Source organism: Danio rerio, chromosome 11, assembly GCF_052040795.2.
Source record: "Danio rerio strain M-AB ecotype USA chromosome 11, GRCz13ab, whole genome shotgun sequence".
Classification (NCBI taxonomy): Eukaryota; Metazoa; Chordata; class Actinopteri; order Cypriniformes; family Danionidae; genus Danio; species Danio rerio.
The window spans coordinates 47,070,001-47,095,000 of record NC_141031.1 but is presented as its reverse complement, the minus strand read 5'-3'; the positions used below and the strand labels follow the sequence as shown (position 1 = coordinate 47,095,000).

Sequence of the window (25,000 nt, the reverse complement as noted above, 5' to 3'; positions counted from 1 at the left end):
TATTTATTTGGCTGTATGGCAGCTGTTTCTCTGCCGTCTGTAAGCTCTCTATATAAACCAAATCTGCCTTTTCCAGTCGTGTGTCTGCGTGAGTTTTATTTCAGTGTCATTTTGCATTATTCCTGACCGCCGTCTAGTGTTAAATATTCATCAGGTGTTGATTTTGAGGTTATTGGTAATGATTTAATGCTGAGGTGCTGTGTTTTCCACCTCTGATCTGTCAATGTTTTCTCCATTTGATCTCGACAGGCAGAGAATAAGAGAATCTGTGCTTTTAATTGCACGACATTTCGTCATGCAAACTTCTGCTGAACTTAACGTGATTCATTATTAGCCTGGTGTGCTTTTTGTGCATTTCAAAATGTGTTTGAAGCTAATAATTTAACTTATATATTATAATATGATCACATCTGAGATTATGAACATCATATTACGAGCGTCCTAATAATATTTGTAACCTAAAATCAAAATGAATATCTTAAATTGGAAATGAAAGCAAGTGTAAGAAAGAAAGAAGGGCAGCACGGTGGCGCCTCGCAGCAAGAAGGTCGCTGGTATTTCTGTGTGGAGTTTGCATGGATGTTGGCGTGGGTTTCCTCTGGGTGCTCCGGTTTCCCTCACAAGTCCAAAAGACATGTGGTATAGGGGAACTGATAAGCTAAGATGTCCATAGTGTGTGAATGAGTGTGTATGGATTTTCCCAGTGTTGGGTTGCAGCTGGAAGAACATCCGCTACTTAGAGCATATGCTGGGTAAGTTGGCGGTTCATTCCGCTGTGGCGACCCCAGATTAATAAAGGGACTAGAAAATTGATGAATGAATAAAGAAAGAAATGTGATCTGAAGGTTTAGCTTTGAATTTAATCTTTAGTTTCTTAATTTGAGAAAAAAAAGCATTAAATTCTCGCATTAAAACCTGGATTTAGGAATGAAATCATCCCCAAATCAAAAGCATCATATTAAAATACATATTTATAATGTACTGCATTTGATTTGGGGAAGCCAGTCTTGTTAAATTGTGTTTGAAGAGTTCACACTTTGCTGATGATTGACTATAAGCAAGTTTGGCATGCTGTCCTGGGAGAGAGCCCTGAGCTCAAAAGGTCCTTGAGCCATGGGCTCCCTCCCCTTTGCAGGGCGAGAGGGGAGGTTTGAGCTCAGGTAGATCTCGACTTCTCCACCCTGGATTAGAGCTGATGACTAAAATGACTGCTATGAAGAGGTATTCTGCAGGATGAGGGATTGACTAGTGCTAAATTTAGGCTGATCAATTCACTTGTGCATGTTTTTGGAATGAGGGAGGAAACTGGAGAACCCGGGGGAAACCCATGTGAGCACGGGAAGAACATGCAGGGGCGCAACTACACATTTACTGAGGGGTATGCGGGTTCAAATTTTGTGTGATCCCACTTATTTTGGCAAACTAATAATTAAATTAATTAATTAATAATAAATGAAGACAAATTTTCAGATTAACCTTATAACTTTTGACATTATGTATGATTTGACAGTTTATTTTGATAAAAATAAAAACAAATCTAAACAGTTACATCTACATGAACACTTTCGGCTGTGTGACTGCATGTTATTGTGTTAAATGATTTTGAATTAAACAATAACAATGTTATATTTTTATAAAATGCAAAATATTTTTTTTTAACAAAACATTTATTTATTTTTATTATTTAAAACTTTTAATAAGGGTAATTTTAAAAATAGTTTTGGCACAATGGCGCCCCCCCAACCCCCCCCCCCCCCCATGTGTGGCGCCCCTATGCGCCGCATATACTGCATACCCCCTTTTTGCGCCACTGAGAACATGCAAACTACGCACAGAAACGACCGCCGGCCAGTTAAAGGACTTGAACCGGTGATGTTCTTGCTGTGAGGTAACAGTGCTAACCACTGGGCCACCGTGCACCCCCATTGAGGGGAAGGTTGAGAAGTAGGGGTGGAAGGGGGGATTCTTCACATCGAAGATGGCTGTAGTGAGACACCCTGGCTCTTTATAGTGGGTTAGGACTGTCCTGACTGGTGGATCATACATCAGTAATGCAGAACCAGCCGTGTTCAATCATCACGTGATCCTCTCGAAATTAGTTTATGAATAAACTTCACTTATTCTTTTTTTTAATTTGTGCATTTTACTTTTGCAATAATTAATATCTGAGACTTTAATATAATTTGTGAATTTTCTGAGATATTTTGGCATTCACAAGTAAATCATTTTAACTGGGGAATTTGACCTTGAGTATTATCAATATTCTTGGATTTTTAATTTTGCATTTTGGAAATGTGAATGTATTGAACAATCTTAAATGTTCCCACTCATCAGTTTCCTGTGGGGTGTTTTACTTGTTTCATTTAATTGGTCATTTTTATTAAGGGCGACGCAGTAGGTAGTGCTGTCACCTCACAGCAAGAAGGTCGCTGATTCAGGCCTCGGCTGGGTCCGTTGGCGTTTCTGTGTGGAGTTTGAATGTTCTCCCTGCATTTACATGGGTTTCCTCCGGGTGCTCCGGCTTCCCCCACAGTCCAAATACATGTGGTACAGGTGAATTGGGTAGGCTAAATTGTCCGTAGTGTATGATGGTTGTATGAGTGTAATGTGTATGGATGTTTTCCAGAGATGGGTTGCAGCTGGAAGGGCATCCGCTGTGTGAAACATATGCTGGAATAGTTGGCGGTTCATTCCGCTGTGGCAACCCCAGATTAATAAAAGGACTAAGCCTAAAAGAAAATAAATGAATATCCTTGATTTTTTTTCATTTGTACATTTGCATTGTACTTTATTGAAAACTAAATTTGAAAGTAAGTTTATATATATATAATAATTCACAGTTGAAGTCAGAATTATTAGCCCCCCTGTTTATTTTTCCCCCAATTTCTGTTTAACAGAGCAGATTTCTTCAGCACATTTCTAATCATAATAGTGTTAATAACTCATCTCTAATAACTGACTTATTTTATCTGTGCCATGATGACAGGGAATAATATTTTACTAGATATTCTTCAAGACACTTCTATACAGCTTAAAGTGACATTTAAAGGCTTCACTAGGGTAATGAGGTTAACTAGGCAGGTTAGGGTAATTAGGCAAGTTATTGTATAATGATGGTTTGTTCAGTAGATTATCGAGAAAAAAATATAGCTTAAAGGGGCGAATAATATTGACCTTAAAATGTTTTTAAAAAATTTAAAACTGCTTTTATTCTAGCCGAAATAAAACAAAAAATACTTTCTCCAGAAGAAAAAATATTATCAGACACACTGAAAATTTCCTTGCTCTGTTCAACATCATTTGGAAATATTTAAAAAAAGAAAAAAAAATCAAAGGGAGGCGAATAATTCTGACTTTTATATATATATATATATATATATATATATATATATATATATATATATATATATATATATATATATATATATTGTTATTTTATACTATTTATTGTTTAGGGTTATTTCTAGTGGAACTGTGGAGCTAAAGTGTTCTTTATACGTACATGTGAATGACATTAAAAAACTTGACTTGTCTATTGTGCATTCACTGAAAAAAATGATTCAGAGATGATTCCTTGGATTTACTTTTTTTTATGTTAAGTGGCTGTAAACAATTTATTTGGGCTGAATTTAAACGAACAAATTAAGTTACATTTTATAAAATTTAATTTGTTTGTTTAAACTCAACACAAATAAATTGTTTGCAACAGTTTTGCAGACATCATTATTTTTTTCAGTGTTTCTCTTATGCAGATTTGAAATATTTTACTTCTGGAATATGACCTTGAATATTATCAATATTATTATAGTTTTATCTTTTGTAAATGCGTATTCTCACTCATCAGTTTTCTGTGGGGTGTTGAACTTTAATTTTAATGGATAATTTGTATTCATTAGATTTTTAAATCTGTGTATAATAATATGTGTATACATTTATATATCTGTGTGTAATCTGTGCATAATTTAATCTTAAATCATTAATATTAATATTTTTTTGCAATTCACAATTTTGATTTTTAAATAAATAATGCCATCTTACAGCATCAACAGTCCTGAATAATAATTTAATAATTTCTGGCCAGAAAACATCTCATTATTATAAGAAGCTTTGTCATTATTAAGAGATGTTAAGTCATTATTACATGAAAAGTAAATCATTATTATGACTTGGAAATAATTTATTTTTTATTTCATGGCAGAAACGGGCTTCCATACTCTTTTTATTCTTCATTTATAATGTGATTTCCAGGATGGATTTCTGAAGATGATCAGAGTTCTGCATCCACCAGCAGGTGGCGATCAAACACAGCGAGTGAGATCAGACTGAGCATGCACAGTAACACACACTGGATACTCAGGTGCATCACTTCTTTAATGATCTTATAATGATTTACAGAAGACTTTTATATAACTGCAGTAAAAAAAAGCATGTACACTAACATTTTACAAGAAAATAGCATTTTAGTTTAGAACTGAGTGTTTAAATGTCACAAGCAAATGAACAGAGAAGTTAAATGTTAGGGTGAATTATGCCTCTGATCTGATTTATTGATTTTTCAAAACAAATAGCATTTCATATGCACATTAGGGTTTGCATCATCCACTATAAGATACTCAAAATAGTAATAGGTAAACAACAAAAAATTGTTAAGTTGACTGCTACTGCTGCTTTGTTAATTGAATTATTGGACTGTATGCTGAAGACTCAATCTAAACGGATCATTTGAATCAGTGAGTTATTTACTGGAGGCTCACTCTGTGAACAGATTAATTGAATCAGTGAATTGTTTACTAGAGACTCAATTGAACTGATCACTTGAATCAGTGAATGATTTACAGGAGACTCACTCTAAACTGATTATTTGAATCAATGAATCATTTACTGCAGAATAACTCTAAACGGACTATTTGTATCAATGAATCATTTACTGCAGAATCACTTAGTGAGTTGTTTACTGGAGACTCACTCCAAACAGATTTTGAATCAGTGAATTATTTACAGGCGACTCACTTTGAACGGATTACTTGAATAAGTGAATCGTTTACTGGAGACTTGCTCTGAACAGATCATATGAATCAGTGAATCATTTACTGGAGACTCACTGTGAACGGATCATTTGAATCAGTGAATCATTTACTGCAGACTCATTCTGAACAGATAATTTGAATCAGTGAATCATTTACCGCAGACTCACTCTGAACAGATCATTTAAATTCGTGAATCATTTACCGCAGACTCACTCTGAACAGATCATTTGAATCAATAAATCATTTACAGGAGACTCACTTTAAATGGCTCTTTTGAATCAGTGAGTTGTTCAATGGAGACTCACTGTGCACAGATCATTTGAATCAGTGAATCACTTACAGGAGACTCACTCTGAATGGATCATTTGAATGAGTGAGTTGTTTACTGGAGACTCTGAAAAGATCATTTGAATCAGTGAACTGTTTACTGGAGACTCACTCTGAACAGATAATTTGAATCAATGAATCATTTACAGGAGACTCACTGTGAACGGATCATTTGAACCAGTGAATCATTTACTGCAGACTCATTCTTACAAGTTCATTTGAATCAGTGAATCATTTACCGCAGACTCACTCTGAACAGATCATTTGAATCAATAAATCATTTACAGGAGACTCACTCTAAATGGCTATTTTGAATCAGTGAGTTGTTCAATGGAGACTCACTGTGATCAGATCATTTGAATCAGTGAATCATTAACAGAAGACTCACTGTGAACAGATCATTTGAATCAATGAATCATTTACAGGAGACTCACTCTGAATGGATCATTTGAATGAGTGAGTTGTTTCCTCCTGAACAGATGTCTGTCTAATTCACAAAGCATTTGTTCAATTCATTTTGTGAACCGATTCAACAGGTTAACTGATAAAATACATCTTAATTGAATAAACAAATACATAAATATCCATAAAGCAGATAGAGTTAAAATATATACTCTAAAAGTATCATCTACTAATATACTATTAAAGAACAGCAGTGAAGCATCACGAGTCTCTAAAGTCATCAGTTCGTCCTCTGAGATCACGATGAGACAACAGAATCATGAATGACACGGTGATAATTGTTGATGTCTGTGGAGAAACACGTGTATAAAGCCATCATCATCGCAGGCGAGAGACGCGCTCAAGCTGAAAATAGCAGATGATCTGTGATTGTATTATCAGCATCCGCGCTGACAGATCCGTTCACATGCAGAAATTGATTTACTGTAGACTTCATTCTGTGATTAATCATTGGCTGAATATCGTGAGCACTCGTTATGGTGGCACAGTTTCGGTTTCACACTGATTGGAGATGATATATAGTTAAGGGGAAAAAATATTCGCCCTCCTATGCCATATTTATCCTTATTTAAATATTAGGATTCGGGAATTTTTCACAGTATTTCCTCTAATATTTGTTATTTTAGAGACAGTCTTTATTTGTTTTATTTCGGCTAATATAAAAGCAGTTTTTAATTGTTTTAAAGCCATTTTAAGGTCAATATTATTCACCCCTTCAGCAATATTAGTGTTGGATTGTCTCCAGAGCAAAACCATTGTTATACAATGACTTGCCTAATTACCCTGAGTCATTTAGGAATTTTAGAAATGGGTATTTACTTGTGTAATTAGCTGATCGTAATTAAAAATGTACATTTTATCCAAACCAATTTCACAAGAGAAATGTGCGTTTATTTTATAGTTACAGTGTAGCTATTTGTTTAGGTACTGAGTAATATTACTTAAATACATACATTATTAATTGTGGGTGTCATGGTGGCTCAGTGGTTAGCACTATGGCCTCACAGCAAGAAGGTCGCTGGTTCGACCATTTATTTATTGTGTAATAAAAGCATCTTTAACAGGAGTCCTATAAGTTTAAGGAAAGTAAATGCTCCATTTAATGCTCCTCTGAGAATTAAACTATCCAGGTTGTCTTAAATAGCCGTCTGAGATTCTCCCGTACGCATGCTGTCCAGCAATAATAAAGTAGCATATGAGTTATTGTTTATTTTAATAAATATTTAAATGTAAAATGTGCACATTATTTTTGACACCTACATGAAGACTTTAGTGCTGGATTTGGGACTAAATCATCCTCCTTAAATGCTGTTAAACTCCACAACGTCGAATGTACTGAAACTTTAGAGACGGTCCCTAAACATGTGAGAGCCAACTGTACGTCATTTATTGCTCTTGTAAAGCATCTAAAACAGGAGTCCTATAGGTTTAAGCACTGTAAATGCTCCATTTAATGCTCATCTGAGATTTAAACCATCCAGGTTGACTTAAATCGCCATCTGAGATTCTCCCGTATGCGTGCTGTCCGTCAATAATAAAGTAGCATATGAGTTATCGTTTATTTTAATAAATATTCAAATGTAAAATGTGCACATTATTTTTGACACCTACATGAAGACTTTAGTGCTGGATTTGTGATTAAATCATCCTCCTTAAATGCTGTTAAAATTAGAAACCTGCACAGTGTCGAATGTACTGTAACTTTAGAGACGGCCCCTAAATTTGGCAAGCGCCAACTTCACACCTTTAATTGTTGTCTAATAAAGTATAGCATCTTAAACAGGAGTCCTATGGGTTTAAGGAAAGTAAATGCTCCATTTAATGCTCATCTGAGATTTAAACTATCCTGGTTGTGTCCTAAATCGCCATCAGAAATGCCCTGTACACGTGCTGTCCAGCAATAAGAAAGCAGCATATGTGGTATTGTTTATTTTAATGAATATTCAAATGTAATAGATGCACATTATTTTTGATACCTACATGAAGACTTTAGACCTTGATTTGTGACTAAGTCAATCACCTTAATGTTGTAAAAGTTATGAAACTGCACAGTGTTGAATGTACTGTAACTTTAGAGACGGTCCCTAAATGTGCGAAAGCTAACTATACGCCATTTATTTATTGTGTAGTACTTTAAAGCATCTAAAACAGGAGTCCTATATGTTTAAGCACAGTAAATGCTCCATTTAATGCTCATCTGAGATTTAAACTATCCAGGTTGTGTCCTAAATTGCTGTCTGAGATTCCCCGTACGCGTGCTGTCCGCCAATAATAAAGTAGCATATGAGTTATTGTTTATTTTAATAAATATTCAAATGTAAAATGTGCACATTATTTTTGACACCTACATGAAGACTTTAGTGCTGGATTTGCGATTAAATCATCCTCCTTAAATGCCGTTAAACTGCACAGTGTCAAATGTACTGTAACTTTAGAGACGGTCCCTAAACGTGTGCAAGCCAACTATACGCCATTCATTGCTCTTGTTAAGCATCTCAAACAGGAGTCTTATAGGTTTAAGCACAGTAAATGCTCCATTTAATGCTCATCTGAGATTTAAACCATCCAGGTTGACTTAAATCGCCGTCTGAGATTCTCCCTTACGCGTGCTGTCCGCCAATAATAATATTGCATATGAGTTATTGTTTATTTTAATAAATATTCAAATGTAAAATGTGCACATTATTTTTGACACATACATGAAGACTTTAGTGCTGGATTTGCGATTAAATCATTCTCCTTAAATGCCGTTAAACTGCACAGTGTCCAATGTACTGTAACTTTAGAGACGGTCCCTAAATTTGCGAAAGACCACCTAACGCCATTTATTGCTTTTGTTAAGCATCTTAAACAGGAGTCCAATAGGTTTAAGCACAGTAAATGCTCATCTGAGATTTAAACTATCCTAAATAGCCGTCTGAGATTCCCTGCACGCGTGCTGTCCAGCAATAATACTGTAACTTTAGAGACGGTCCCTAAATTTGCGAAAGCCAACTTCACGCCACTGATTGTTTTAGTACAGTAACTAGTACGGCCTCTTCTCTCGGCGGTGGCCTCGCACTTTTCCTCATCAACATTCACCCAGCCGGAGAAAATTAATTCTATTAAAGGCCTCAATTCCCTGCGCCAGACCTCACTGTTTAAACATCTTTTTAGTGTATGATTAGAGCATATTTCCCAAACCTGGCTGGGAGTGGCGGCTGGGTCGGGGAGGTCGAGCCAATGAAAGAGGACGACTTCATTGTGCGATGACTGCACCATAAATCATCGGGCGTTTTCTATAAATCACGGCAGATGGCAGGGAGCGAGCGCGGGCTCGTGGGAGTCCTGCGGCCCCGGTGCATGCAGGGAAGAGCGGACTGCGGCAGACGCGGGTCAGTGTTGGTGCTGACGGTTCGGGCTGTGCCGAGGGGCCGGTGATGAGATGCAGACCTGGAGGTCCAGGAGACCCACCTCTCCATACTGGCCCGCGTTTAACACGTCTAATCGGGCTGATTAATATGTATGCGTGCCTGGGCTCCCTCGGCCCATGTGCGGCCTGTCAGACTGACATCAGATGTCTCGTGTTCTGGGATTGCGGGAGGTGATTTGGCCGCTCTGTCATCCATTCTGATTATGAAGATGTAATTGAGCAGACTATGAAATTTAATGCGGTCGCATTGCAGCAGTGCTGGAGAGACGGGGCTCCAATCAGCCCAATGTCATTGTTATCTCAAGAGCCAAATCAACAAGACTTTCACAGATGTGCCTTTGACCAGTGTTAAGGCCAGAGACGCTGCTTATTAATGTGTGGCGTTTTCCATCGAATGTGTTTATGAATATTAGTATTGAAATATATTTAAAGCACTAGACACACTGAAAAAAGAACTGTTGCAAACAATTTATTTGTGCTGAATTTAAACAAATTAATTAAATTAAATAATGTTCAACTTAATTTGTTTGTTTAAATTCAACACAAATAAATTGTTTGCAACCACTTAACGTGAAAAATTGAGTAAATCCAAGGAATCCTCTTTGAATATTTTTTTTTTCAGTGTATTTATTCAGGGCACAACTGCACATTTACTGATGGGTGTGCGGCTTCAACCTTTCCTCATCAACGTGCTTCAAACAAATTAGGGTTGGGCATCTAAGCTATAATGCCGATCCGATACGCATCTCGATACAAAGAATACGATCCGATATATTAGCGATACATTTGTGACATATTGCGATGCAACACGATACGATTCACACCCATATCACGATACGATGCGATATTTCAGCACTAACTAATTAGATCAAGTTTATGAGATGATGTGAAAGAGGATGCTGTGCCATTGAATGAGTTTGATTATTTATAAACCAAGCAAAACCAAGACTTTTTTTACAAACTGGCTCTTCTCTCAGAGCCAGAGTGTCAGTTTACAGTAGAGGGCCATTTTAGAACCTATAGCACATATTATTTAAGTATTTTCAAGATAAACAGAATGTATAAGTGCAATATATATTAATAAATATATATATATATATATTTGCACTCTTTCAACATAAAGGTTGAGCATTGCACAACAAGAATTGTTATTTAACTTTTCAACTATGAAAACAAGTTTTACAAAGATATTTTGCCACTGATTATTCAAAACTTAAGGTTGTGAACTAGCAGTGTTATGCTGCTTTGAAACATCACTGTCACTGTAAACAACAGGCTAATAAAAATATAACAAACCAGCAATCTTCCTGCTGTGAGGTGGTCAAACTACCCACTGTGCCACCGTGACACCCATTATTTTTATCATTATAATTATTAATATTATTATAATTAAATAAAAATTAACAGGAGGAGGTGTTTAAAACCTTCGTTCTCCGTGACACTAGGCTGAATATCTTTGCAGATGAACAATGCAATAACATCCGTTATTGGTGTAGATCGCACAAAACTGTTGCGCATGGAAAAAAACTTGCAATGCTTTTCTCACCACTTTTGGAGCTGGTAGCTACAGTTGAAGCAGTGCGAAAGCCGGGGATGCAGAAACACTGGAAGATGCTTTCACAACAACACTGTGGCGCCGCTTCAAGTGAGATATCAGATTAGTCGTACTGCCCGCGTATTTTACAGATGCGCGGCACATTTTGCAAATTGCATCTGTCCTGTCATGTCGTCCATCCTTAAATCCATAATGTTGCCATACTTTAGATTTAAAACTCAGTGGGGACTAAAATGTTTGTTTTGCTTCTCGCGGTTTCTGAGGGCGCTCCACTAGCTTCATCCGCACACCTGATACACTGAGTTGTAGTGAAAGTGTACACATCCGCAAATCCGTTGCTAAGGCTTACTTTATGTAGGTCGATTAAATTATGCGCCAAAAACAGGTTGACAACACTTGTTAATAAATAAAAAATACATTCTATATTAAAAATATAAGCTGTATCTCGGAAAAATCGATGCATCTCGCAAAAACCGATGCATCTCGATTTGCTTCCAAAATTTCATTCATCCTCTGCTGCTCAACCGATGCACTCGCATCGTGCACGCGCATGACCGCGTATCGATACATATCGATGAATCTTCCCATCCCTAAAACAAATACATTTCGCAGTTCTGCGCACAACAGAAATAGTATGAAGTAGTAAAAGGTATAATTAAATTAAGCATGGTAAGTCGCAAAAAACACATCTCATCGCTCCCCAAATTTCTTCTCAATTTAATTTTCCTCACAAAATGATTACAGCAACTCGCCTTGCTTTTGGACTTACTGTACTGCATTTGTCAAAACAAAATGATAGATATGGAAGTCCTAAAGGGTATAAGAACTTTGCAATTACTTCTCACATGCATGCTGTGAGAGGTGTAAGGTCTGTCTTTGCATGAACAGTTGATTGGAACTGCTATTACACCTCTCACTAAGTGAAATATAAAAGACTGTAAACTGTTTAGTGTAAAAAACAAAGAGGCAAACGGCCTGAAGTGCTCTATTTTATGAAAATGTTAACTCTATTAATGCATCAATTTAACACCCATAATCGGAGGTTTGCTAGCACATTTGAGCAACAGGAACACAATGATCTAGAATTATCCTTACCTTTCACCCTTAACAAGAACTCAACCCTATTAAATCACCCTAAATCTGCTGTTAGTGTGTTTTTTTCCCCTCATAAATGTAAGAATTAGGCTTGTAAATTTAAGATCAGGAATCTCCGACAGGGTCAGAAGTCACAGAGGGCAAAGGTCACGCTTCCAAGGTCTAGTGTGTAGCAAAACTGGCTAAATTTAGAGCAGATGGCAGAAATAAATGTACTTTGACTTGTATTTGTTTGCAGACAATGCAACAAACATTATTCAATGTGTTACTCATGATTATTATATATGTTGTTTCAAAATAAACACATATTCCAGATTCGGTAAAGCATTTTGGAATGCAAAACCACTTTGTAATGTTGCCGTTAATTTGCACAACACTCAAAAGAGGTTTAGGGACTAAAGACAGCAAGTACTCAAGTGTTATGTTGCCCCATTCTTACTGCACACAAGTCTTACAGGGGCTTCGTTTTTGCATTTTGAGCTTCAAAATGCACCACAGATTCTCTATTGGAGACGGGTCGGGACTGCAGGCAGGCCAGTCAAGGACGTTGTAATGTGCACGATGTAGTTTAGCATTGTCTTGTTGAAAAATGCATGGGCGTCGCTGAAAAAGAAGGCAGCATATTGCGCTACAAAATCTCTGTGTACTTTTTTAGCATTAATGGAGCATCACGGAAGAGCCGGTTACCTTTGCCAAGGGCACTTGACCATGACAGACCGTATTGTGGTACTTGACAAAGGTTTGCAGCAGTAGACCTGAGCCCTTGCCATTTTGCCTGTTTTCAAAATTGTGTATTGAAATATTATACACAACTCAAGAAGTGCAAGTAACCTTTGCTAAGGGCACTAGATCATGACAGACACTGGCTTTTGGACTTGTTGCTGGTAACAGTCTGGATGATCCTTTTCTTCTTTGGCACACGGCGTCCATTTCTTCCAAAAAATACCTTACAAAGTACAAAGTACACATTTCCACTGTGTGATGGTCCATCCCAAATGCCTCGGAGCCCAGAGAAGTAAACAGCACTTCTGGACACTGTTAACATAGGGCTTCCTTTTGGCACAATACAGTTTTGACTGGGATTTGTGGATGTAACTCCGTTTGACAAAGGTTTGCCGCAATAGTCCTGAGCTCATGTGGTGATATGGTTTATAGATGAATGGCGATTCTTAGGGTGCTTTTACACCTACACTTTTGCTTGTCTCGTTTGCCCAGTTAGCACGGTTTGTTTGGCATATGTAAAACCACCAATTGCGCTCAGATCCGCGCCAAATCAATCGCTCCGAGATCGCTTGAATGAGGTGGTCTCGGCTCGATTGAAACGAACTCTGAAGCGAATCGATTGTAGTGAGAAAGCGATACGATCCGAGCGCGGTTATATCACAGTGTTTTATGGATATGTAATAGGCTTACGGCTATATGAAGAGAGAATTATGAGTAGGGCGGGAAGTTTCGCGAGTCTCCAGATGCCCGCAAACGAGTGATGATCTCCCGGTAATCTCGCGTCTCCCTCCCGGTCCTCAAACAGGCTACGCCGCACCCTTCTCACCCCTCCCCACCGCATCTCTCCTCACTCTTCAGACACGTCGCGCGCACCCTGTCAAACACCACCAAACCACCACCTCTCCTGACAGCTGAGCGGGACTCTGCAAAATACACTCTGACCAATGTAAGGAGAGTTTACTCGCACGTGACTTGTTTTAGCTCTTTTGGTCCGATTAGAAACTTTGCAGTGTGAAAGCGAACCGCTCCAAGAGAAAAGAGCAACAATGTAACAGTTGTAATCTCTGTTTCGGAACAACTGAATCGATTCACAGGTGTGAACACACCCTAAATCTAGCGCCCCCTGAGGGGTCGGAGATCACGTTTGTTTAGCTTAAGCTTGCGCTCTAGTCCTTGACTAAAACTCCTCCAGATTCCTTCAATCTTGTAATGATGTTCTGCACTGTTGAAGGTGAAACATCCAAATGTCTTCCTCTCATTCTTTGAGGATCATTGTCTTTAAACACTTAAATTATTTTCTCATGTATTTCTTGGCAATCTGGCGATTCTCTGCCCATCTTTGATCCTAAAGGACTAGACCTTTCTTGGATGCTGCTGTAACGGAGGCCAGCTTGTAAGTGCTGTGCAGGTAAACCTCACTTCTCTGACCTCTAAAGGTGCTCTAGTGACAGATGCTAGAGGTCATGGTCTTTAGCCTCCTTGGTAGAGCAACTGACTCCCATGCGGAAGGTCGCCGGTTCGATACCAGCTTGGAGTGGGTTTGGTGGCGTAGGACCGGCGGGGTTACATTGGAGCCGTGACCCTGGTGGGAGTGAGGTTTAGGGGGGTGAGTGTAACGGAGGCCAGCTTGTTGGTGCTGTGCAGGTAAACCTCACTCCTCTGACCTCTAAAGGTGCTCTAGTGACAGATGCTAGAGGTCATGGTCTTTAGCCTCCTTGGTAGAGCAACTGACTCCCATGCGGAAGGTCGCCGGTTCGATACCAGCTTGGAGTGGGTTTGGTGGCGTAGGACCAGCGGGGTTACATTGGTGCCGTGACCCTGGTGGGAGTGAGGTTTAGGGGGGTGAGTGTAACGGAGGCCAGCTTGTTGGTGCTGTGCAGGTAAACCTCACTCCTCTGACCTCTAAAGCTGCTCTAGTGACAGACACTAGAGATCATAGTCTTTAGCCTCCTTGGTAGAGCAACTGACTCCCATGCGGAAGGTCGCTGTTTCGATGCCAGCTCAGAGTGGGTTGGATGACGTCGGACCGGCGGGGTTACACTGCTTTTGTGACAAATCAAAATTACAGTTACCTGTTGACATCACCTGCTTCACATCATTATTTAGCTAATTCACCTGATTACTAGCCCTAAACCGCTCCTGTCACAACCTTTGTTGGAATGTGCCACAGGTCTGAATGACAGGAAAGGATGTATATTTACAAATAAAATTAAGTTGGCCAGACTAAATAAGCAATATTCTCAGTTTTGTCTGCAATCAAATACAAGTCAAAGTACATTTGGAAATCACCACTTTCTGTTTTATTTGCATTTGCCTCACTGTCCCAAATTTGGGGTTGAAATAAAAGTTTGTTAAAGCAGGACATTAGTGATGGATGAATTTCCCGTCTATCCGTCTGTTTTGTCGGCTCTTCTCCTCTTCAAAGTGCGTGTTGGCCTTGATTTCACCGTGATCTCACTAAATAAAGCGCGTCTCTCACGCACACATAGACACCTTTATGGTTGTTCTGTTTACTGCACGTCTGGATTATTGAAATAGCCTCTGAATTACACCTGAGCCTCGGTTTACACCTCTGTTTATTTACTGACCGTCTCCGTCATGGCAGGAAAATGCTTTTTTTTTAACTGAGATTAAACGTCAGGTACTAACAGAAGAATTTATGCATGCTGTATTTATAATCCCGCTGCAATTATAGCATTTATGCTATATAGGACTGCACAATACATCACTTCAGCATTAATGTTGCAGCGTGCGTTGACCACATTGAAAACGCATGATTTCTGGACTAAATTGCACAGTTTAACCATAAAGTTCCCAAAAGGTTTATCATTTGAGGGTGTTTTTAAGAGCTCTGTGAGTATTTCAAGCCTTTTTAAAGCATTCAGGCACAGGGAATTAAAATATTTGTAAAATTTTTTATATTTTTTTCTCAATTTATGTTTACCTGAAAGCATAATAGTTTTATAACTCATTTCTAATAACTGATTTACTTTCTCTATGCCATGATGACAGTAAATAATATCTGTCTAGATCAGGGGTGTCAAACTCAATTCCTGGAGGGCCGAAGCCCTGCACAGTTTAGTTCCAACCCTGCTCCAACACACTTACCTGTAGGTTTCAAACAAGCCTGAAGGACTCAATTAGTTTGATCAGGTGTGTTTAATTAGGGTTGGAACTAAACTCTGCAGAGCTGCGGCCCTTTTGGAACCGAGTTTGACACCTGTGGTCTAGATATTCTTCAAGATAGTAGAGTTTCAGCTTAAAGTGACATGTAAAGGCTTCACTAGGGTATTTAGGGTAAAGTTAGGGTAATTAGGCAAGTCATTGTATAACAGTGGTTTGTTCTGGAGACAATCCAACCATGATGTTTAACAGATTTAGTAATTTTTAACAATATTTCCTATAATATTTGTTCTTCTGGAGAAAGTCTTATTTGTTTTGTTTCGGGTAAAATAAAAGCTGTTTTTAATTGTTTTAAAGGCATTTTAAGCTCAATATTATTCGCCCCCTTAAACAATATTTGTCGTTTTGTTTGTTCAAGCTGTTCGATGCTTTTTCATTATTACTTTCACATATTTTTTCTACATTGCAGTTGATGATTTAAATGAGAATATGTTGATGTTTGTGCTCAAATTTGTATTTTGAAGTTACTTTCTGACTTCAGTCATTTAGATGCATTTTCATTATTACCTCCTTATACTTTGTTTTTCTCTACTGTGCAATAACATTGCAATTGATTCTTAATGATGATTCCTGATTTACATGATGCAAATGTTTTTGAAGGCATTTCAAATATGCATTTTCTTAAGGTAATTTGTCTGACCTGCATTGTTACTGACTTTAGTCAGTGTTTATGTGATACAGTTCTCAGTTTTCATAGAAATTGTCTTAACCCTTTAATACCCTTCCAAGAAACAAAAATCGGATTGCATTTCTCAACTACTAATGTCGCTATTTAACACAAGCAGTACATTTTTAACACATGCTATAATTTCTAAAATATCAACCACTACCAAATGATTGATATGAGTGTTTATGGTAAAAGTACCAGAATTACATCTACTATGAAAAATCTGAAAAATTAAGTGTAGAGCAATTTATTAAAAAAGAAAAAAATTTAAATAAATATTTCGAACACTAAATCATCTTTATTTTTTTAATGACTTTTAACAGTCATTATTTAAAACAGTAGAAACATGGTCAACCATTTGGTAGAGCAGGCAGTCAAAGGGTTAATGCTGAGGTGCAGATGGGAAAAATGTCTTAAATTCATTTGGACACATTTTATCTTTTGTCATAAATAAAATTCCATTACTGAACAACTATGTATTGCTGTAGAATTATTTTAATTTTAGTGATTTTAATCAGCAGTTTCTAGATTAAATTTCTGACCCATTTTGGGTTACATTCAACCCAGAAGTGTAGTAATAGTTGGGTTAAAATCCCAACCCAGCATGCTGGGTTAAATATGTAACCCAACATGTTGGGTTAAAGTAACCCAGTGTTGGATTTGTCCCTTTTTTACCCAGCGCTGGGTTACCAAAACAACCCAAATTGGGTTGTTTTCAACCCAGCAGTTTTTAGAGTGTGGGAAACATTTGAAAGAATATATATACAAATATTTTTGAGCTGTATTTATACAATGATATACAGTATTTTTTAAACAATTAATCATTCAATTAGAGCCTGAATATTGCTGGACTCCCACAAAAGCCATAAAACATTGTTTATTTAATTAGCATGTTTGCTTTACTGTATTTATCAATGCTTGTGATTGGTTTATTACATTTCATGCAGATGCAATGCCCTACCCCCCCCCCCCCCCAATCATAATAAACCTATAAATTATATGATGAAAATAGACATAGTATTGCACAAAAATTAAATAATCCAATGTTGATTTTCCCCCTCTATCATGCAGCCTTAACTCATGCCTTCAGCTTTCAATAAAATAATAAAATCACCATGAATTAAATGCATTTAATGATTTCGCTGACAATGAGGATGCAAAAGCTATGGGGAGTTTTGCAAATGCCATTAATTATATTTAGATTGATTCAGATCATATTCAGGTGCACATTTGCACAAAACGAATCAGTCTCCACTAGGGGGCGCGTTGTGCTGATAATCCACGGCTGAGTTTTGCACACTTGTTGCTTTCTTGTGTTATTTCACGCACTTATATTGTCTCACTGTAAGTAGGACTGTGCTGGAGTAAACCGGGCCAATGCTGATTCTATTATAGACTCACATGGGAATAAAAAACACTTTTTGTGTCATCTTTAAATGCTCATTTGACTGATTTAAGCTGTTATTAAAGGTAATAAATTGAAAGCTGCATAATTCAAGCTGGACTTAATTGCAAAAATAATGCAATACATTTAAAGAAATACAACAGCTTTAAATGGAGCTCATGCTAAAATTATTTGTATTTAAATTGTATCTTTTGTTTTACTACATACTTAAATTGTGTTTTATGCTGAAATACAGACTTTAATAATAAATAAAAGGTCCATAGTCGATGGACGTTTCCTATTGTTTGTCGCATTAGTATTTAATATATATATATATATATATATATATATATATATATATATATATATATATATATATATATATATATATATATATATATATATAAATAATTAGCTTAAAGGGGCTAATAATTTTATCCCAAAAATGATTTTTAAAAAATTAATAACTGCCTTGACTGTAGCCGAAATAAAACAAATAAGACTTTCTCTAGAAGAAAAAATATTATCAGACATACTGTGAAAATTTCCTTGCTCTGTTAAAAATCATTTGGGAAATATTTAAAAGAGAAAAAAAGGGGGCTAATAATTCTGACTTCATGTGTGTGTGTAATAACATACTATGAAAAAATGTTTAAATAAATTTTGAACAAAAAATAAGTAGCCATTTATTCACATTATGATGAATAATTATACCTGAAGCCATTTGTTTCCTGATTAAAAAAAAAGACCTTGCACTTAAAAGTTTGCTCATATTTTTACAGTCAAGACTACATTTGTGAAAATGATTTTTTTTCAAAGGATTAATAATTTTTTTGAGCTCACTACACTTGAAATCTTAAGTATATGCATTTTCATGGTACATAGTTAAATTGACTCGTATTTGTAAGTGACAAGACCAAAATGCTAAATTTTAAGTTATGTTTAGTCAACTTAATGGCTTATGTAAAGACAACATTCGGGTTAACAGTGCAGAAATAAAGGTGAATTGAATATATAATAAATTTAACTGTTAACAGCTATTAGTTACTAGTTAGGTAAAGTTATTAGTAACTAGTAAAGCAATGGTAACTTATAACCCTATAACCGAATGTGATTGTAATGCAATAATGTTCGCCTGTTGTAAAGCTGCACGTTGTGAAAATCACTATACAAATAGACTCAAATGAAACTGAACTGAATGAATATCAATATCTTCAACTGGATCTCATGCAGCATCATTTAGTGAAGTATTGATTGTGAATTAGAGTTGGCGGTGTTGCTTTACAGAGCGCTCTGTGTATCTGTTGTGATTTAGCGCCGCTGTAAAGCATGTCTTCCTCTGAGCTGCTGGATTTATGATAGTGTACGGCTCCAGGCCTCAGATCTGCTTCAGCTCGGGCCACCTTTGACCCCAGGGCCGCCGGGACTCCAGCTCCGCCCTGATTGGCTGAGAGCAGGATTTGAAGCGTTTTTTGCTCGGTGTATTTAAGAGCGACTGGGCCGCGGCCAGAGCGCACATCTGTTTCAAATTGCCACCTCTGCTAATTACGTGCGATTTCTTTTGTTTGTTATTGTTTGCTTTGTGATCCATAAACAAGGTTTAATGGCGGAGGCCTGCGCCGCATCACCGGGGGGCATGTTTGCGCTTCGCTTTCATGTCTCGCAGTAAAATGACCCGTTTCTTTTTTTTGTGAAATATGAAAAGAGAAATGCCCAGATTACTTTGTGCACTGCCAAACATGTTTCCTAATGTTTAATCTAACAGCTCGGAGGATACTGAATGATTTTGATCCACCGGTGTTTATTTGCATGCACTGTCAAAAAGTCAAGACAGCAGAAATGTTCATGTTGAGTTAATCAGATTTTAACTACATTTTTAAAGATCCCCTATTATGGGTTATTGAAAATGATGTGTGTAACACAGCCCCGAGTGAATGAACACATCCAGGTTTAAATCTGAAAGTGCTCCTTGTTTAAAACTATTGACTCTTTAGTCGACTCAGAGTCGAATAAATGAATCGTGTTGGGTTCGGATTAGGGCTGCAACAACGAATCAATTAAATTAATAAAAATCGATTATGGCAGTGGCGCAGTATGTAGTGCTGTCACCTCACAGGAAGAGGGTCGCTGGTTTGAACGTTGGCTCGGCTCAGTTGGCGTTTCTGTGTGGAGTTTGCATGTTCTCCCTGCATTCGCGTGGGTTTCCTTCGGGTGCTCCAGTGTCCCCCAAAGTCCAAAGACATGCAGTACAGGTGTATTGGGTAGGCTAAATTGTCCGTAGTGTATGAGTGTGTGTATGAATGAGTGGATGTTTCCCAGGGATGGGTTGCAGCTGGAAGGGCATCCGCTGCGTAAAAACGTGCAGAATAAGTTGACGGTTTATTCCGCTGTTGCGACCCTGAATTAATAAAGGGACTAAGCTGACAAGAAAATGAATGAATGAATGAAAATCGATTACTAAACGCGCTGGCAACTAATTTCATAACCGATTCACTTTGTCGCGTGAAAGTTTGGACGCACGTTTGATTATTAAAGGGCTGGTCCAGAATGTAATTTTAAGGCTTGGTTGTGTTTAGAATATGCAAAGCAATGTGTGCTCATGTTTCACTTGAAGGAAATCGTGTTGTTTTTTCATAAATCTCACTTTGATTATACACAGCTACTCGGCTAGCATGAAAACGACTGATATATTTCCTAGTTCGTCTGAAAGGCCCGCCCTCAAGTGAGTCTGATTGGTCATTATCATAATGTGCTGCGATTCGTGGATCGGCTCCTCGTCACGCCCGTACAAGCACACGCTTTTCTGCTGTGTAAACAGTTAGGCTGTTTCTCAAAACCAAGTACGCAAAGTTCGGACTTGCCAAGTTCAGACTTGGAAGAACGAACTCCCGAGGACGCGAGGACACAAGTCGGGTCCTTCTTCAACTGGAACAGCAGTGTACTTCATATTGTCACTTACCCCACGATGGATTCATCAGTTTCACTGTACATTAACAATAAAATGATTTAATTAATGTTATATTAATATTATAAATCTACATTTTTGATTTAAGAAAATGTACACATTTATTCATATAAATGTTAATTTAAATTAGTTATTTTACACTGGGGGTGAGGCAGTGGCGCAGTAGGTAGTGCTGTCGCCTCACAGTAAGAAGGTCACTGAGTCGCTGGTTCGAACCTTGGCTCAGTTGGTGTTTCTGCGTGGAGTTTGCATGTTCTCCCTGCCTTTGCGTGGGTTTTCTCTGGGTACTCCGGTTTCCCCAACAGTCTTAAGACATGCGGTACAGGTGAACTGGGTAGGCTAAATTGTCCGTAGTGTATGAGTGTGTGTGTGAATGTGTGTGTGGATGTTTCCCAGAGATGGGTTGCGGCTGGAAGGGCATCTGTTGCGTAAAAACTTGCTGGATAAGTTGGCGGTTCATTCCCCTGTGGTGACCCCAGATTAATTAAGGGACTAAGCCGTCAAGAAAATGAATGAATGAATGAATATTTTACACTGACACACGTGTTTGATTATCAGATTTATTAAACTACAATAGTAATTATACACACAATAGGAAATAAAGACATACACGATAAGAAATAAAGATTACGTCAAACTATTTGGTAAACAAAGACAAACAGCGTACGACACCGTAACATAACTAAAGACAATTATAAAAGGTAACAAAATAACACTGCCAAAATAATACATCTGAGAACAAACAATAGATTTATAAGACCAAAAACTGTCCGTTAGATATTCACAAGATGTATTAAATAACATGTTTTACTACAACGGAGTGATGAGGTACATCGGTACATCCGAGATGGCCTGGCCGAGGTAAAGCTGCTCTGGCGGGGGAGCTGATGACGGAGCTCCCGCTGGCAGGCTGGGAATCGGAGTCCACATAAGTTGAGCCACATCGTTAAAGAAGCCCTATCTTTGTGAATAAACAGCCTGATCTCACGAGAAAACATAAGTATTTTACGTTTTGCCAGTTTAGTGGCTAATTCGTACGAATTCGTACGAGTTCAGTCGTACGAAATGGTACGATTTTAAAAAGGAGGCGTGGCACCTGACCCCACCCCTAACCCCAACCGTCATTGGGGGATAAGCAAATCGTACTTAATTGTACGAATTAGATCGTACGAATTCACACGAATTAGCCACTAAATGAAAATGTTACGAATTGCCGTGAGATTGTATTGGAATAAACTGCCGATTCGAGTTTAAAACAACGACATTCTCGCCTGAAAAACTCTTAAAACTTTATTTTGTGACACAGTAAAGGATTATTTTTAAAACCGTGCTGGTTTCCTCCTTGCTGGTTACGCTGCAATGCATTCTGGGATACCTGAGCTTCGCAAGTTCGCACAAGTCACCTCTCGATGCATTCTTGGCCAAACGGGCAGAGCAAGTACACGGTTGATGACGTTTCACGAGGACACAGGAACGCAAGTACAGACAAGAACGCATATTGAGAAACAGCCTCAGTCAGCCTCCTGCCTGCTCTCTAACACAAAATCTGACAAGTGTCTGTAACGAGCAAAAACGGGGTGCGGCTCCTTTAAGAGACATCGCTATTGCGTGTGTCTATGAGTGCGTGAATGTGTGAACTGTTTGTAAAGCGCATGACTTTCTTTTTCTCTGATGCTCGGATTAAGTTATTTTCTGTAATATATCTTGACAGAAGAACAAAGCACAAGATGTGGGATGCTACCTGTGTGAGCCTTGATTTATTTTTCTGATGCTACACGAGTTAGATGAGCTATCCTGAATTTTTTTTTCAATTCAACACATTACACGACATCTTTTTAGAAAATTTAAGCGACTTCTATAGAAAACAGGGCTCAAAATTGCGACCATTTTGGACGCATATGCACTCGAAATTTAAGCTATGCGACCTCATAATATATATTGGGAGCATTCGTGCGACTGCATATAATGGTTGAAGTGTGATCTGTTTTTGTTTTTTTCTAAAAACGTGGTAAAACCGCTATATTGGTTCATATTAGCTGTCAATCACTCAAGATTTCTGCTGTCAGATGACAGGGAGGGAGCTTTTGTGACTGCGGGGAAATGGCTGAAGAGTGAAAAGTACACGGACTCTCGATGCGTTGCATGCACAGTGTTCAGCCAACACAATCTCACAGCAATTCGTAACTTTTTCATACGTTTCCTCGTGAGATCAGACTGCGACAGCGCAAATGTCCGCTAAAACACCATCGCCAAAGAAGCTCGCCTTTACTGAGTTTAAACTGATGCGGATTATAACAACGAACAGTATTGCGACGGTGGTCATCGGGAGAATCCTGCTCTGCTCCCTTCATATATTGGGCCGGCTGACTCGCATGCTTTTCTGCAAACACAGAAAGATGTAATTCAGCACATAACGAGGCTGAGCATCAAAACGACACAAACCAAAACCAAAACTTTTAAAAGTGAGACTTTTCCTCCTTTCTTTTGTCCGTTCTTTCTTGAGGTGTTTATTATTTTTCTATTTAATTACTGATGACTGCTTTGCAGCTTTCAGCGTTGAATTGAATGATTTATTATATTATTTTGTTTGTTTTGTAGCAGAACTATTATTTATTAAATTGACATGCATATAAAACATTAGTACAAAATAAATATTTCTTACTACAATGCTTCATTTGTGTTTGATGCAAACCATCAATTTATTTTTCACAGTAGGACTTTATATAGCAGATAACTTACATTAAAGCACATTCAAGGCAGAATGATGATGAGAAATATAATTCATTATTAGTATTATTGTCATCATCATCATCATTAATATTTTATAATTATTCAACACTCATTTTGGAATTATTGCACAAATATTAAGTCATCATTAGTTAGATAGTTGTTTCTGGGTTTTGTTAGTCCCAATTGATGTTGTTTTCAAATACAATAAATCCCTTAATATACAACTTGTCAAATATATCATTCATTTATGGTGGGTGCTCCTAATTTTTTTCTGGTGTTCCTAAATATTTCAGGCTGGGAGCACTGGTGCTACCGAGTAAGAAAGTTAATTTCGAGCTCTGGAAAATGCTTCTTGATTTAAGAATATTTAGATATTTGGACAAGAAACCAGACAAAAACTCCAGCTATTTTTTTTCAGTGTGGCCGAATTGCATGCAGTTTTAGTGAAACAGAGGAGAAGAAGTGCAAAAGCCCAGGATCTCGGCTCGCATTCATGAATTCCTCTGGTAGATCACACTTTAAAGAGGAGCAGCCCCATTAGCCTCTTCCCTCTTTTTTCCCTTCTCTCTTTTTTTTCTCCAGCCGTTTCTCGTTCTTGTCCAGCTGGCGGCTCACCAGGGCTTCTCTTTCCCCAGCGAGACCCTTCAAACACTTCGTTAAAAAAGGACAACTGAGGCAAATGTTTCAGCGTGAGTCCTTGGCTGAATAGTAAACTCGCAGCCGGAAGGAACGAGGCGCTCGTGAGACTCCCGAGTCTGAACTTCACACCCGCTGAATGCACTGCTAGCTGTTGGATTATCTGCAACAGCGCTCGCCGCGTCTCCACTCACACACCAGCCATGCTAACGTTTGTATTGAGTTATAAAACTGTTATTTCTTTACAAGCTACGTTACCGACCCTTAATATGCTATATTACTGCTGAAAATTCCAGCTAAAACCAGCCAGCCAGCCATCCTAGGCTGGTTTAAGTGCTGTGCTGATCAACCAGTCTGGTTTTAGAGGGGTTTTGGCCACCTCCAGACTGGTTTCCAGCCATTTCTTAGCTGGTCAGGCTGGAAAATGACTAGCTACAACCATCTAAAACCAGCTTGACTATCCTGGTTTAAGCTGGACAAAGCTGGTTTTGGCTGGGCTCCCAGCCTGTCCAGCTAAAACCAGCCTGGAAGTGGCCAAAACCCCTCTAAAACCAGACTGGTCGACCAGCTTAAACCAGCCTAGGATTTTTCAGCAGGGTTAACAAAGAGGAACAAGTATCTCTGTGCAGGTAATAAATAAAAATCGCTAATCTGTGAGACCTTCAGGATATAGATTAAGAAGGTAAATAAAGCGATGTTTATTTGTTAACAGGTTTATTTGTGTTTTCGAGGTCAGTAAAGCTCAACTTATCTGCACAAGTGTCTTCATCTTCTTCATGTTGTTTCTTCAGCCATCTCCCTCGTGTCGTTTTTCTCTGCTTTATATCCCCGTTT

General features: G+C 38.0%; 2 protein-coding genes and 1 long non-coding RNA gene across 16 annotated transcripts in view; 2 read left to right on the top strand and 1 right to left on the bottom strand.

The window, feature by feature from the left end:
- The window catches only part of clasp1b (cytoplasmic linker associated protein 1b), an 86,882-nt gene extending 86,807 nt beyond the window's left edge, over window positions 1-75 (top strand). For all 13 annotated transcript variants that reach the window (XR_015502864.1, XR_015502862.1, XR_015502861.1 and 10 more), the window contains one exon: window positions 1-75. This exon is cut by the window's left edge. The gene's annotated coding sequence lies outside the window, so the exon portion shown is untranslated.
- Window positions 1-25,000, bottom strand: part of traf3ip2b (TRAF3 interacting protein 2b) — an 872,991-nt gene that overhangs the window by 104,504 nt on the left and 743,487 nt on the right. The gene's annotated exons all lie outside the window — the stretch shown is intronic.
- On the top strand, window positions 13,079-16,926 carry LOC147841921 (uncharacterized). Its single transcript, XR_015503081.1, has 2 exons — window positions 13,079-14,346; window positions 14,583-16,926. It is a non-coding gene; the product is annotated as an uncharacterized LOC147841921 (long non-coding RNA).